General features: G+C 45.3%; 1 long non-coding RNA gene across 1 annotated transcript in view; it reads left to right on the top strand.

Annotated features, from left to right (window-relative positions):
* The first annotated feature begins 11,204 nt into the window (after positions 1 to 11,204).
* LOC144821809 (uncharacterized) overlaps positions 11,205 to 16,416 on the top strand; it is a 138,292-nt gene continuing 133,080 nt past the window's right edge. The window contains exon 1 of the long non-coding RNA XR_013608453.1: positions 11,205 to 11,411. This is a non-coding gene — a long non-coding RNA (uncharacterized LOC144821809). The remainder of the gene's footprint in view (positions 11,412 to 16,416) is intronic.

The raw sequence follows: 16,416 nt of genomic DNA, 5'->3' as shown, positions 1-16,416 counted from the left end.
TGCCACACAACACGTTACACAGCAGATGTACCAATACGCACAGTCAGATTATCCAGAATATCAGCAGTATTCATGAAACAGCCTAGAGAGGGAAGTTGGCTTGTCTCTCATCGAGGTTCCTGTAGATCAAGAGGGTCCCTATGTACACAGTCAAGTATTAGGGAAGGACAGAAAATTTCTGATTGATACAGGGGCAAGTAGGACTACCATCAGTCATGACGAGGTTCCAGGGGCTCCACTCTCAGGCTCAAGAAATGTTTCCCTGGGATTTTCAGGAAAGCCTATTGTTAACGAAATATCGAAACCACTTTCCCTAGAAGTTGGACCATTGTCCCGAACTACAGATTTGTTACTTACGAAATCATGTCCGGAAAATTTACTTGGTATTAAAACATTGAAGGAATTAGGTGCCGTAATATGTTGTTCTCCAGAAGGAGTGAGATTGTTTTTACGTGATTTTAAAGGACATTATGTGTTAAGAGATTTTGATCCAAGATTACTGAATGTACCACAGCATTTATGGGCGCAAGGTCCAACTGATGTAGGTTGTATGCACATTACACCATATCGTGTCACTCTGAAGCAAGGTGTTGTATTACCCCGAATTCGACAATACAAGTTGCCCCCTGAGGCTGTAGCAGCCTTATCGAAAATTATTGACGAGCTCATCGCTCAAGGAGTAGTTGTAGAAACTGACTCCAATGTATGTAATTCTCCTATCATTCCGATTCTTAAACGTACTGACCCAAATGCACCTCCAGTTTATCGATTAGTAATTGACCTTCGAGAACTTAATAAATGTATCATACCCCAGTACCCAGTAGTTCCAGATATCTCTTCCCTGTTGACTGCCATTGATTCCGAAGCTACGTTCTTTACTGTTATTGATCTCAAGAACGCTTTTTTTAGTGTCCCCATCCATCCAGACAGCCAGTTTCTTTTCGGATTCTGTTTAAATGGAAGAAGCTATAAATTCACACGTGCACCTCAAGGTTTCACAGGAAGTCCTAGTATTTACAGTCAAGCACTTAAACGACAACTAGACAGTATTCACATGCCAACTGACACTGCCCTGCTCCAGTATGTCGATGATCTATTGATCACAGCCCGTACAGAGCGTGACTGCGAACGTGCATCACTGACAGTCTTGTATTTTCTGGCAGAAATGGGGCACAAGGTGTCCCCTTCGAAACTGCAATTCTGTGTCCAGCAAGTGGTATACCTTGGACACTTGCTGTCCAAGAGGGGTAGACAGTTGACACCTGACCGTATCCAGTTAATAGCATATCTTCCACAGCCCAAGACACAGAAGGAGGTACGAGCTTTTATCGGCCTCACTTCTTACTGCAGACAATGGATCCCTCAGTACGCATATCTAGCCAAGCCACTGATACAGTTAACAACACAGGAGGCAGCGACATCGACTGTCCTCCCTTGGACCCAGGAACATACACTTGTTTTTAATGAGTTAAAGAAAGCTTTATGTAATGCACCTGTGTTAGCGACACCAAACTACAGTAAGCCTTTTACACTTTTTGTCACTGAACGTGATGGTACAGCATTATCTGTTCTCACACAAGATCAAGCAGGACAACACAAGCCTTGTGCTTATTTTTCTAGCACATTAGATCCAGTAGCCCAGGCTCTGCCTGCGTGCCTCAAATCAGTAGCAGCCACAGCTTTAGCCATTAGACAAAGTGATTCCATAGTGTTAGGACACTCCCTGACGGTACAAGTTCCACACTCCGTGGAAGTTCTTTTAAACCGAACACAGACTCAGCACCTGACAATTGCACGATTAACAGGATATGAACTGACACTGTTCCAGCCACACATAGAAATCAGACGCTGCAACATATTAAATCCTGCTACATTGTTACCCTCGATTACATCAAACCCTGCCACACAGGACTGTGTGGAAGTTATTAACACCATGACCAAGCCAAGACAAGACTTGACGGACATTGCATTACCTGACCCAGACCTGACACTTTATGTGGATGGTTCATGTATGAGAACAAGTACAGGAGAATTAGTAGCCGCATATGCAGTGACTACTGAAACTGAAGTCATAGAAACACATCGTATTGACACCCTGTCTGCTCAAGCAGCAGAGCTCATCGCTCTGACCCAAGCCTGCATACGAGCCAAGAACCTGAAAGTAAACATATATACAGATTCACGTTATGCATTCGGAGTCGTACACGACTTTGGAGTCCTCTGGCAAGAAAGAGGTTTCATGACCTCTCATGGAGCCAAGATTCAGCATGGCCCCCTCATTCAAGCTCTGTTAGAAGCAATACATTTACCGACAGCTATCGCCATTATGAAGTGCAAAGCACATACGAAAGCCACTGACACCATTTCCCAAGGTAACGACCTGGCAGATCGAACAGCCAAGCTTACAGCTCAGACTCCAGACATTCCAGTTAACATGACAAAGACAGACGTTCCAGTCCAGACGACTTGTATGACAGTTAAGGACCCGACACAAGATGTACTAGACATACAGACACATGCTACCCCAGATGAAGTCAAGAAATGGTCTGAACAAGGAGGGGTCCAGACAGATCGGGGATGGTTGACGAAGGGAAAAGCCACATGGTTTCTCCCCGACTCTATGGTTCAAGTCATTATTAATACAGCACATAGTCCAGCACACTTAGGAGAAAAAGCCATGTTAGACAGCATCCAGAACCTCTGGTTTAACAAGCATTTACGAGCAGCAGCGAAGCAGAAAGTGCGTACCTGCATGATCTGTTGTCAGTTCAATCCAGGTAAAGGTGTTCCCATGGAACAAGGTGGATTCCATCCTCCTGACCACCCTTTTGAAGTCCTCCAGATGGATTATATCCAGATGGATCGATGCCGAGGTTTCAAGTATGTCCTCGTAGTTGTCTGCGCTTTGTCCAGATGGACAGAAGCATATCCAGTCTCAGATTACACTGCCGCGACCACTGCCAAGCAGTTGGTTCGTGAGTTTTTCCCTCGCTATGGTTTACCTCGGGTCGTGTATTCAGATAACGGACAGCCATTCTCGTCCGAACTCATGAAACAAGTATCACTTCTGTTAGGGTACCAGTGGAAGTTCCACTGCGTACGACACCCCGAGGCAGCTGGCCTCGTCGTGAGACATAATCAAACTCTGAAAATACGAATAGCGAAGGTCTGTGCAGAGAAAGGTGTAGATTGGATGGTAGCCCTGCCGGTTGCCCTCTTCTATATGAGAATGGTCGCTCACTCCCGATCTGGTCTGTCACCGTACGAAGTAGTGTTCGGTCGTCCCCCAAACATGTGGGGTACACCTATGCCACGTAAAATCACCGATGTTGCCAGTAATATGCTGACAGATTACCTAGCTTCCTTGATGTCTGCACTACTCTCTTGTCGTTCACAGGTCGCGGCTGCCTTTCCAGACAACACCCAGGTGAAACCGCACAAGGTCGTTCCAGGAGACCTTGTTCTCGTCCGTAATTTTGATCGTTCAAGCCCTCAGGAGCCCCGCTGGAAGGAGCCGAAACTTGTTCTGATGACCACAAGGACCGCTGTGAAGCTGGAAGGACGAAAAGGCTGGCTCCACTCCAGTCACATCAAGCGTTTCCATGGACTGCGTCCAAAGACTTTTTTCAAGGACTGCCCCGATACTGACTCTAAACTTCCCCTGTTAGAGAAAACTCCGCAGCAGGAGTATAAACTTAAGTTGAGGTCTAGCAAGTCAGACAGCGTTTAATTGTTTAAGTCCCTCTCGGTTGAAGCGGTTAGACAGGTTCCTGACATGTATAAGATAGACCCACATAGTGAGAGAGATAGACGAAACTCCAAGAAAATGAGATACTGTAAAAGTCTGCGAAGCAGATGTATTGTTACATTATTGTTTATGTTATTTCTGAGTCTTACGATCACATGCATAAGTTATATGCTACATGTATTTTTTCCTCCTCTTGGTACGCATGTACACTTTTCCTCTAATGATACTGTAGAGCACACATTTAGTGAACTACCCCCTCACGAGTTACCCTACCGACTTGCAATGCGCAACAATAATTTTATTCGTATGTTACACTATTCGCACCAGACCAGCAATGCCACTAATTGCTGGGTGTGTGGTCGACTCCCCCCTTACCAGACACCGAAGGGGGTTCTGCCACTCTTTCCCTATCCGTTTTCACACAATGGTTCGTGTGGAGCATGGTTTACGTTAACATCATCCTTAGACGATAAGTCCCTCCTGAATAGAACATGTTTTCCAGACAAGGAAGGTCTTTCCCATAGGACAGGGTTAGATCTCGAAAATGAAGTATATGATCTAGGTAATTTCTCCTCCAACCTCATGGTTTTGAATGTTCAGTCCGAGACCACTCCAGACTTGCCTTCTATAACAGTTCTACCAGTGAAAGGCGAATTATGTGTTAGAAAGAATGGTTCAGTACATCTAGGACACAGTGATTGTACTACTGTGGTTGAGTATAGTGACAGTGGGAAATCTACTTTCAAAGCCTCACGTCATTCTTATTTTATATGTGGTCAGACCGCATATGTACGTTTGCCCCTAGATTGGGATGGAACATGTTACATTGCCTTCCTACTGCCACCAGTTTTCCTGGCCCCATCTGATTATCACCGAAATACACATCTAGTACACGTCAGACATAGAAGGGAGATCGAGTCCCCAATTGTCGATCAGACGGAAACTGCATTAGAACAGTATACGGATTTCAATAAAGGTTTCTTTTTCTTCATAGGTCCTGTCCAGAATAGTAAATTAATACGCAGGTTAACCAGAACCCTTGAAGCAGTAGTGAATGAGACTACTTCCGCCCTAGGTAACTTAACAGAAGAACAGTCTGCTATGAGATTTGTTGTTCTTCAGAACCGCCTTGTTCTTGACGTCATACTGGCCGATAGGGGCGGAGCTTGTAGAGTCATCGGATCTAGTTGTTGCGTTTTCATTCCTAATAACGCACCGTCTGTATATTCAGCAATAACTAGACTTCATAAAATAGCCCATCAGCTACACCAGAATCCAGGCACCTGGACTTGGTCCGGTTGGCTCTGGAGTGTAATATCTGCCTGGGGATGGAAAGTACTGTCATTCCTAGGAATAGTAGTAATGATCATATTCAGTTGTTGTCTCTGTTTACAATGTGGCCCAGCGATTTGCGGCTTGTGCGCTACATCTTGTATTCCACGTCCAAAGTCCCATTCTCAGCGGATAAAAGACGAGCAAATGATGCTGTATGAACAGATAGATGGTATTATGAATATTGATGTTTCCTGAAGGGAACGTAGGGAACAAGGAGGGAATGAGGAAAATTGAATTTTGCCCTGTTGTGTGTCCCTACGTGTTCCCCATCATATGTTATATGTGCATGATCGCTATGCATATTTCCCCCTCATGACCGAATAAAGACGCATTTACAGTTGTGCCCAACGTTAGTATGTCAGTTATCCAGTCCTCCTTAAAGCAACGTGAAATAGGCTTTTAGGCCTATGTTGCCAACGTCTTTACATTGTGCTCAATAAATCATCAAGTTGCACCCGTTTCTAGGCCTCACAGGGCCCGGACACCAGATTCAAGCCTCAAGTCTCCTGAAGCACTCCGAGGAGAGATGCAGCCCCGCCCGCATCCCTGACCCTTCACTCACTTCCTGCCAAGCAGCGCGGTGCCCGGCCTAGTCTGCCTGCCTGCCAAGAATATGTTATGCCTACAGTTATCTGTTCAGCTCCCCGGCTTCACATTCCTAGCTAACGAACCACATAAACATCTTCATCTATAGTCTAGTCTTCCTGTCTCCATGCAAGCGAATTACTGAATTAGTATCCATAGAAGATCCATAGCACACGCAATACATGAAGAGATATATGCATGCACTAGCCTTAGTGACAAGTAGCCTTTGCCCTGATGACTTTTAGATTCAAGCAACATGTACTCCAAACACAAGATATCAGATATGCTATAGGTACAGGTCGTTCTGACATCCCAGACTTTAGTCTCCTCTTCTAGTGCTAGGAGTCAGAGCCCCCAGCTCTCCCCAGTTACACGTCATGACTCGTTTGCGCGCACCAGTAGGTTAAAGGTTCCAGCTGCCCATGAAGCCCCCTCCATGTATCCACCCATTTATGACACTTCTGTGACGTCTACATCACACACCTCCGTGCACGCCTTCTTTTCACGCCCATATGTTCTTATCTTCCGTTTGTCACTTGTTACGCCTACTGTATTCAATGCAATTGTACTGTTTTACTATATATACTGTATAATGTTAATAAAAAATTGTCTGTCCCTTCCTGAACCTTAGCAGGTGATGGAACCCGATGTCCATTGGCTCGAGCCACTTAATTAAAGCCCGTATGACTCAGATACCACGGATTCTGCCTCTTATTTATTGAGCTATCCTTTTCAGTTAATGCATAGAAAAATAGTACCAGTAATTATTTATTTATTTACCACAGTGGCGTAGCTTTCACCCGGGCGAAAGTGGCTATTCCTATTATTCAAATGCACACAAGACATATGCTCGCCTCGACTACCTGCTTGCGTCCACACCTACACGAGTGCTAGTTACCAAGGTAGACATGGGGGTGGCTTCCCTTTCCGACCATGCACCAGTGACAGTGGTCCTCTCTCTACCCGCTATGCAACGAGCTCGCATGGTTTGGCGCCTTAGGGAGTCGTTATTACATATATAGGAGGTGACCACCAAGATACAGCGCGGTACTTCAGACTACCTCTCACACAACAGTATTACAGACACTGCACTTGCCACACAATGGGCAGCGCTGAAGGCCGTTCTCCGAGGGGAGTTCATTGCAATATCGGCCGCGGACAATGTAGAGCATGAGAGCAAGAGGGAAGAACTCACACAGAAAACTAGAGAACTCGAACAAATTCATCAAAGGACGGGGGCTCCTAGGATTTGGAGGCAGTTGAAAGCAGCCCGGCAACAGCTGGCGGCTCTCGACCAGGACCGAGCGGAATTTGCGGCGCTGCGCTTGCAACATGCACACTACACTGAGGGAGATAGGTTTGGGCGCCTTCTTGCGCATAAATTAAGAGAGGTGACGCAACAACAGGCAGTTCAAGAGATTCTACGGGAGGACGGTGCGCGGGTCACGGAAGATCATGATATCGCGAGCGCCTTCAGCAATTTCTACGCGAAGCTCTATTCCGCAGACCCTCCTGCGGATGGGGAGGAAACTGACTTCCTCGCCTCTGTTCCCCTCCCATCACTCTCACAGGCTCAGGCAGACCATCTAGAGCGTGATATCCGGCTGGAGGAGGTTATTTCTGCTATCTCCCCCCTGAAATTAGCAAAATCACCGGGTCCCGATGGTCTCCCGGCGAGTTTCTACAAGATATTCTGTGCCCAAGTTGCTCCTATACTCACGCGGCTCTTTAACTCCTTTTCGGAGTCGGGAGCAATCCCTGGAGAACTCTTAGAGGCCTCCATCGCCGTGATACCTAAACCAGGGAAAGACCACACACTGTGTGAGGTGTACCGACCGATCTCGCTACTCAATGTAGATCTTAAACTTTATACGGGAATCTTGGCGGCCCGACTGGCCCCGCATATGGAGGCCCTTGTCGACCCTGACCAAGCGGTGTTCATACCAGAGCTCAAACCTCCGACAATACTAAAAGAGCCTTTCATCTTATAGAAAAGGCTACTCGCACTGTAGAGGAATTCATGATGCTAGCCATTGATGCCGAGAAGGAGTTTGATCAGGTCCACTGGCCTTACCTGGAGAAGGTTCTGGGGAGGGCTGGGTTGGGCCCGAAGTTCTGCACCCGAGTGATGAACTGCAACAGATTTCCATCAGCTGCAGTGCGCGTCAATAGATATACCTCTCCCCGATTTGCCATCGAGAGAGGCACGAGGCAGGGGTGCCCTTTGCCTCCCCTACTCTTTGCTCTCTAAATGGAGCCGCTAGCGCAGCTTATGAGACTCGACCCGCGAGTGATGGGGATCAAAATGGGGGGCTATGTCAACGGAATTAGCTTATATGCTGACGACGTTCTGATCTCGCTCTCCCGCCCGATGGATTCCCTGCGTGCGTGTCTTGATGACCTGGAGGCCTTTGGTCGCGTATCGGGGTTTAAAGTTAACATGTGCAAGTCGGTGGCCCTCGACCTATCCCTGGAAAAGCGCACCCGGGAATCATTGCAGGCTCAGTTCCCCATTCAGTGAGCAGCGGATCTGGGGATTCGGCTTGCTCCTTTCCTGTCGGAGACTGTTAACCTCAATTACACCCATCTCCGACAGAAAATACGGCGCGAGCTGGGACGGTGGAGACACTACCCATTGTCGTGGCTGGGTAAGGTTGCGGCGGTCAAGATGACTGTTCTCCCCCAAATTTTTTATCTTTTTCGCACAATCCCCCTTCACCCACCTCCGGGATGGATAAAAAAAATGCAATCTGAGCTGGCTCAATTCATATGGAATGGGAGGAAACCACGCATGAAGCTGCGGCTGGCTACGTTGCCCCCCGAACAGGGAGGAATAGGGATTCCGGACTTGGCGGCATACTTCCAGGCTGCTCAACTACGCTTCTTAGTGGAGTGGAGCCGGTGGGAATCTGGGAAGCATTGGTTGTTTCAAGACCAAGGCATTGCAGGGCGGCCCCTGCAGGGGATTCCATTGTTAAGCAGACAGCATAGGCCCATTAACTTGTATGCCTCTCATGTCACGAGTGTGCCATTGGAAGTTTGGGATCGGACGAATGTGAGCCATGAACTCACAACCTTTCCATCCCCCTTACCCCTATCATGGATAACCCGGAGTTTGCACCTGGGATGGACTTGACTGCCTATGCAAAATGGAGGCCGGAGGGCTGTCGGGTGCTATACCATATGTACAGGCCGGATGGCATTATTCAATTTTCCCAGGTTCGGCAAGAGTTCGGGCTGCCAGAGACGGAGAGACTCCGGTACCTACAGGTGCAACATTGGGCACTCAGCGACCATGTGCGCCCCACTGCGGACAGACATCTCACCTTTTATGAACATTGGCTAATCACACGTCGCACTGATAAAAAATTGATCTCGGACCTTTATAAGATGCTCCAGGGCAAACACGTACACACCTTTAGTGCTGGTACGGCACGCTGGGAGAAGGAACTAGGCTGAACACTTTCTCACAAGGAATGGGAGGGGGTCTATTATGGAGCGCGACACTCAGCGTATCACATGGGGCTGACAGATATCCTTACAAAGATAACGACATACTGGTATTACACCCCAGAACGCCTACATGAGATGGATCACACCAAAGACGCTATGTGCTGGCGCGGATGCGGTCAGGTGGGCACGTTAGTGCACTTGCTCTGGGAATGTCCACAGCTCCTGGGGTACTGGAAACAGACATTGGATGAAGCGGACTCTCACTTCAATACAGAGAACCAACGTTTTCCAGCATATGTATTACTAGGACTCCCAAACCCTCTCATGTACCCGCTGCGCTCCCGTAGGGGCCGACTGATAGCTATTGCATTGGGGTCAGCGTTGCAAAACATTTTGGCACATTGGCGCTCCACACAGGTTCCCACACATCAGGGATGGCACCACCGCCTTTGGTTGGTACTCGGCATGGAAAAACTCTCGTTGTCTAGGGCGGGAGAGAACGTCAAATATTCGGAGATGTGGCGACCCTTTCTGTCTCTACTGGCCTCAGAATTTAATGAGATCACTTGCCCCCGATGCCTCAGACTATTACGTCTTACAGATGCGGAGTAGGAATATGCAGCAGGACAGGTTGAAGGCTGGGGGGGACACGAGAATGGCTGGAGATACTTGGTAGACATGGACCAGGGGAGGTGAGCGGGTAGGGGGTGGCGTAAGGGGGGTTGTTTTTTTTATGTGTTCCTTTTCTTGTTTCTTAGAGTCAGCAAGAGCGAATGTCTCAGTCTTAGTTGATCCACAGTGGCACTCCAACAAATGCCCTGGCCACGCTTGTTCACTACTTAGGGGATTCCTAAAGGGGTGCTGTCGATGTAGGTAATTGGCATTCGGATAGGGTGCACTCTCTTCTCCCTTTCATAGGTCTTACTATTGAACTTGGAACAATGCGTAAAGGCTATTGCCTCCAGCGACGTCTGACGGCCTTACGACCCTCAGATTATCTAATGAATAGGAGTGCTAGCACCTAGCTTCTTCAGCACCCCTCCCCCTTTTTTCATTCATGGCTGGCCCTGCGGCGTTGTAGGCGGCTTGCTGTGTTTACATTTTGAAGCCTTGTTGCTATTACTGATCTGACTGCACAATTGAACTTTTCTCTGGCCGGCCACTGGGTTGTAGGCAATTTTACTTTTGTTCTTTGCTCAATATTCAGTCAATAAAACAGATTTAATACTAAAAATGTGTTTACCTAATGGCCATCAAGGTTCAACATAATTTTAAAATCTATTTATATGGAATGTAAATAGGCAGTTTAAGAAGAGTAAAAAGGATAAAAAGAAAATATTTTATTTAATTACTTTTTATTATTGATATCTGTATAGAGTGGGCATAGCCTTGAGGGCAATGGAGTGCTTAATGTGTAACAAACAATGACTGCAGCAAAATTATAGATAGCCTTGGTTCATAGTTAATAGGAATTGTAGAATTAGTCTTTAAGGTAGATTTTCTAAAGGAGAGAGCAGGTTAGGGTTGAGACTGGGTTCCAGAGGAAATTGATTTGAAAATCGTAACTTTTTTAAAGAAAGAAACATATGACTAACATGCCTGTTTCACTTTTGATGGTTGGTCTGTCAGGCCACTGGTGCAGCCAGTCCTATGCCTACCCAGTATAGGAACACATGCTCAGTTTAGAGAAAAATATGTGTGCAAATAGTGCTGTCATCGATGTGGTGCAGCACTTTTGGCAAAAAATGTCATAGCATCTCACTTGGCATGTTGCATTCTGCATAACGAACCCCAAAGCATAGGATCCCTACCAGAGTCCTCCATGCCCTCCTCTGTAGTGAAGCAAACAGCCTTAAGGCAGAAAGGAGGCGAGTGCCGCTCCCCCACTGCCTGCAGAGGCAAACAAAAAAATAAAATGCACATCATTTTTTATTTTCGTCCTGTAGCTGAGTCTGGGGGGCGGGGCCCCAGCACTGCATCAAGGGAAGGAGGAGTGATGGGCACTGCTGTCAGTGTACTTGACGGTTTGGGCAGCCATCTTAGAATGGCCAAACCGCCACGTGCACGGACATCCGCAGAACCCAGTTGTGTTGCTCGATGGAGAAACCAGTAGACATAGGCTCCCAGCTCCACCTGGAGCCCAAAACAAGCCCACTCTACCCAAACCCTCCACTGCTCTCATGGGTTTTAGAGCACTGTCTGGATTGGCCGTAGGGGCGGCTGGGAGCTTCAGCTTGTGCCCACAGGAGTAGAAGACCGGCAAGCAGAGCGGCGAGCTGAAGACCTGCAGGTAAGTTTTTGTTGTTTTGTATGTTACAGGGCACTCCCGCACAGCCCCTCTTGCGCTGCCACTCACCCCCATGCTGCCCCATCTTATTTCCCTGACACCAGCCGCTACTGGAGCCGGCTGATACTCACTGTTGGAAACCTAGCCTTTCCCCCAACTTTTTAATAAAACAAGAGAGACATGGGCTTGATGGGGGGCAAATATGCCGATTTAAGGTGGCTTACTCATTCCACCAAACTCTAAATATATTTCATGTTCTCGCAACAAGACACTCACTTACATTTAAGTGTTACCTACAAAAGCTTATGGAGGAAGTTTGCATAGGACTTAACGTTCACTTTATAGATCCTAAATATTAGAGAGTTAGCAGTCTTACCAACTAGGGCTGGAGTTCTAATTTGTCAGTTTACAATGTGAACTGTTGTTGGAAATAAATTATTTTGATTGTTAAATTTAGAAGTTATATTTGAAGTCATTTCAATAAGTAGCGCTGAATATGGCTGCGTCCTCTTCCTGTGACTTCACTTTCATGTGGAGTCCTCTTGCATGTTGTCTAGTCAAGCCACTTGATGTTACTTAAGCATATCCTATGATTTTTGTGAATTAATGCCAATGTAAGTATTCATGACATTCAATGCCAGTACTTTTAGCTTGCATAAAAGTTTAAATGTCTTTTAACTTACTGTAAAAGTGATTGAATCACCCGAAAACAGGGATTGAAACTGCGTGCTCACCGTCCATCCGAATGCAAAACTATGCACTCCGGATAAAGACTGATGCTACTCTAAGGCCACTTAAAACAGTTGTTTGATGGGGTACCACAAATAGATACATGAACGTGTCAGAATACAACAAATGGCCCCAGAAAGGTAGGGAAAAGCAAGCAACTCTATAAAGTTGTAACATGTAATTTTATCTCCGGCTCCAGCAATCCTTGTACCCGTGCGTCTATTGCTTGTCTTCCTGCTGAAACACAAATCAAACTTTCGGCCACCGTAGTGTTATTTAAAAAACACACTTTTGCCCCAAGCATGACCTTCCAAACTGAGTTGATGGCATGTGAGCTAGGTCGACATAAACACAATTTGCTGTCTTGCACTTTTCGAAATTAAATCCTTTTTTTCAAGTTAGATAGAAGGTTGTTCGGCCTACAGCGCTGACTCTTGGTGATTGATACAGGTTTTTGTATGGTTTTGGAATTGCCTTGTTTGAAAAGTTTCATTTCTGCGTTCCCTTGGCACTTGGCTGAGAACTCGGTGACCCTGGAACATTGCAGAGTGCCTGAGCGCAGGTTGCTTGGAAATGTCAGCGCACAAAAGTAGAGTTAGACAAACGCGTTCTCCCTCCAGTGACCGAGAATAGTTTTTCATTTTATGCGAATGTAAACGTCTGGAAAACAAATACGCAGGGGGGTGAGTGGAGATCAGCTTCTCAATTCCAAATCTCTACTCTTTTATGTTTGGAAATGAGAAAGTGACGAGGGGATTCATTTCACCATGGAACTCGCCAAATATGACAAAGGAATATCCTTGCGGGTCTTTTTTCCTAGTCAATAGAACATTTCTGCTTCCTGATAAAGCAAATGTAGCTTACCTTTGAGATACAGAAGTCTTATTTACCTCATATTTCTTTATTGTACTGACGTGCAGCCCATGATTCCAAAAAAAGCCAATGCTACGAAAGCAATCACAAAATGCAACTCACAAACCTATGGGTGAAAATCTATACCTTCATCTCCCCTATCTGATGTGTACCCCGGTGATGGCGATATCTGCACCATTGGCGAAGATCTCCACATACTTAATGTTGCAAAGCCATCCTGTGCTCTGGGCACCCCCAGATTTTTTTGATGACTGGTACTGTTGGTAACTGACTCTGACGGACCCTGGGCTCTGTTTAACCAGGCCCAGGGTCAAAGCTATGCTTACAGACTTATAATACAGTGAAAACACCTACATACACTAAGGGTTAGGGTACCCCTATGATTGACATGACCTCGCCAATAACGCCCTAATGCATAATAGGGCAGGTGTGATTAAAACTACCTTTAAGTCTCTAGTCCATAAGCAGTTTAGAGGCCAGCAGCCCTTTCTGCACTTGCATGTGTGCACTGCTGAGGTCTGAGGTCAGTTTAAAAGCAGCTCTGTGTTGCAGGACTGCTTTTAACATGTAAATTGTGCCCAACCTTGACTTTAGTGTGTGGAGCGCATACAACTAATAGACTACAATATTTTGGCATATTAGGTACCCCCAGGGTTTCTCCTAGGTGTCCAAGTAGTGGTGGTTCAGGTACCTATAAAGAGGGCCCTTAATATGTTTTTATATGCCTTGGGTTTAGTGAAATTGCATATCTCATTCGCCACATTGTAGTAAAGTGCTTCCCAAAATCGATGTTGGTGCTAAGAGCACTGTGGAGTGAGGATCTGCAATAATTTTACATATTCAGAACCCCTAAAATCTACCCAGATGTTCCAGGGGTTGGGGACTGGGGGGTCCAATAGATCCGGGCAGGGTCCTTATAAAATATGTTTTATAAGCCCTGGTTTTGGAGACATTTCCCAGTACATTTTCCAAATATGTTATCATGGCAATACGTTATTAATAATAACTCCTGTTAGGAACCACAGTAAAATATAATTCAAGGATTTACTAAAATGATATTGATAATTTCAATAATATGCTGTTGTTGAATTTATCCTACAATGTACAGACAAAAGTTATAAGACTTTCTTGTCTGTAAGTCAAAATTCAGCCTTCCAGTGATGTGTCATGATTCGCCAGAGTTAAGTGGATTATCCATGCTGCTTTGCTGATGTCAAAAGTAGCCCTTAGGGTGAAAGACCGATTCTGAGAGGAGAAGGTTTTGCTACATAGGAATGCCTGAGCAAGGGGGTTGGGTCCTAAACAATGATCTTCAATAGGAGGAGACAGATAGAAGAAACCAGTTTCATTTACACCCCTACTCTTTGAACCAGCCAGATGACAGGCTTAAGAAAGGAATGTGCAGATACCCAGGGGAGGGAGAATATGGAGATGAGTCATCCTGGAGGTTGGTTTAGCCAGCTCTTGCCTCTCTGCCGAGACTTAAGCCATATTGAATTTTGGAGAAAGAGTGCTTTCTGGAAAACCATTGTGCCACGATTTGGAGAAAATGGTCATGCTCTGGGGTGTTGCCCTGCACGTCATTGGTCAGTAGTGCTCTACTATGTGACTCCAGAGAACACTGAATACGTATCTGAGAGGGGCAGTACCTCTCAGATCTGCTGTTTGAAACATGAAGAAGAAGAAGGGTCAATGCTGAGAAGTTTGATTTGCACCAGCCAGCCCCTGCACTCTGACCAACGCACCTGCTACACAATCTGGAACTACAGCCCTGCAAACCTAACTTGCTTCAAAAGAATGGACTACCTGCAAGCTACAGATTAACAGGGCTCACCTGGGCCATCACCACCAAGAATCCCAGGCCTGGATAACTACCAGTGGATCTTTAAGGGTTTTGTTCAAGTGGATTGTGAGAATTGAAGTCCCAAACTATCAAGGACCATCTTGGAGCTTCCAGACCCTTGGAGTCATATACCCACTCACTCATGAAGCTACTACCATATGTACTTACTCACCCATACAGCTACTTAAGCACCCACTCACTCACACTGTGCGTGTGTGTGCCTATGCTTTGTAAATACATATGTAAATTGCAGTATGCAAAGGAAATCCTCAGCACACGTCTGTCCTGTATCTAAACATTTATCTGCACATCGTATGTATAAATATTAACACAGTATTTTGAGTTTCTTGTTTTCCTTTCTTTATTCATATAGTTTCTCTTCAGCCGACAAGTGTTTTGTTTTTTTTTTTTAAATATTTTTATTCATCATCATCAAGATTACAATTACATTTTCATTATGTATTTCATCAGGATAAGAAAATCAGATAACTATCATTCATAAATTAATTCCTTAACAAGTCCATAAATTCATGCTTACATTTTGTAAATTCTATCCATTCGAGTTCTTACAAATTCAATATAATACTTAAAACAGATTATTAATTATATTACTGTATGCTTATAACTCCCCTAGCTTTTGCTTCCATGCTATTATTGGAGCCCATATTCGTCTCGCAGCTTCTCTTCTTACCCTTCCCTTTTTTTCATATAAAGCCTGTTCCAAGGTAAAGATCGCCAACAGCCTAGAAATCCATTGATGTAATGTAGGTGGACTGGGATCTTTCCATAGCGAAGCTATACATAATCTGCTTAATACCATGGCTATATACAAAAACTCATAGTGAGGAACTACCATGCCATCCTTAGCTACTCCTAAAATCATAACTTCGTCTGTCAGTGATATATTCATTCCCAGTGATGTATGAAAAAGTTGTTCCAAATCCTGTTTATAGCTATCTAAACAAGGACATGAAGCAAACATGTGAATCGTATCAGCTTGGGTAGAGTGACATCTTGGACAGATTATCCCGCTTGTTCCACCCCACTGTGCCACCCTGTGGGGGGTATGATACAGTTCATACAATGTTTTATATTGCTGGGTTTGCAAATTTGTTGTTCTCAGCACCGTATTTGACATTGTTAACGACTTCTCAGCCTCATTCCCTGTCAACCCTAGTTTGGTTCCCCATTTCTCAAACATTTTTTTAGAATCATCCTCCTTATATTTGCATAATTCAACATACAACTGCGATATGGAGCATCCTGACTCCTTTCTTAAGTCTTCCATCAGATCTACCTTTTGAATATCAACCTCCCCGCCCCTCTTTCTTGATAGGACTGATCTAATTTGTAAATATTTGTAAAAGTCTCTATGCCTTAAATTATAAAGCCTTTGCGCATTTTCATAAGTGATAATTACCCCTGTTGGCCCTGCTAGGTCTCCTATAGTTTTTACCCCTTGCCTGTCCCAATCTTTCATTATGGAGTCATGGAATGTTCCTGGAAACGATGGGTTCCCATATAGTGGTGTATAATAGTTCATTCTACCCAATTTTAGCTTCT

Source organism: Lissotriton helveticus, chromosome 2_2 (assembly GCF_964261635.1).
Source record: "Lissotriton helveticus chromosome 2_2, aLisHel1.1, whole genome shotgun sequence".
In the NCBI taxonomy this organism is placed as follows: domain Eukaryota; kingdom Metazoa; phylum Chordata; class Amphibia; order Caudata; family Salamandridae; genus Lissotriton; species Lissotriton helveticus.
This window is presented reverse-complemented; position numbering and strand designations above follow the sequence as displayed.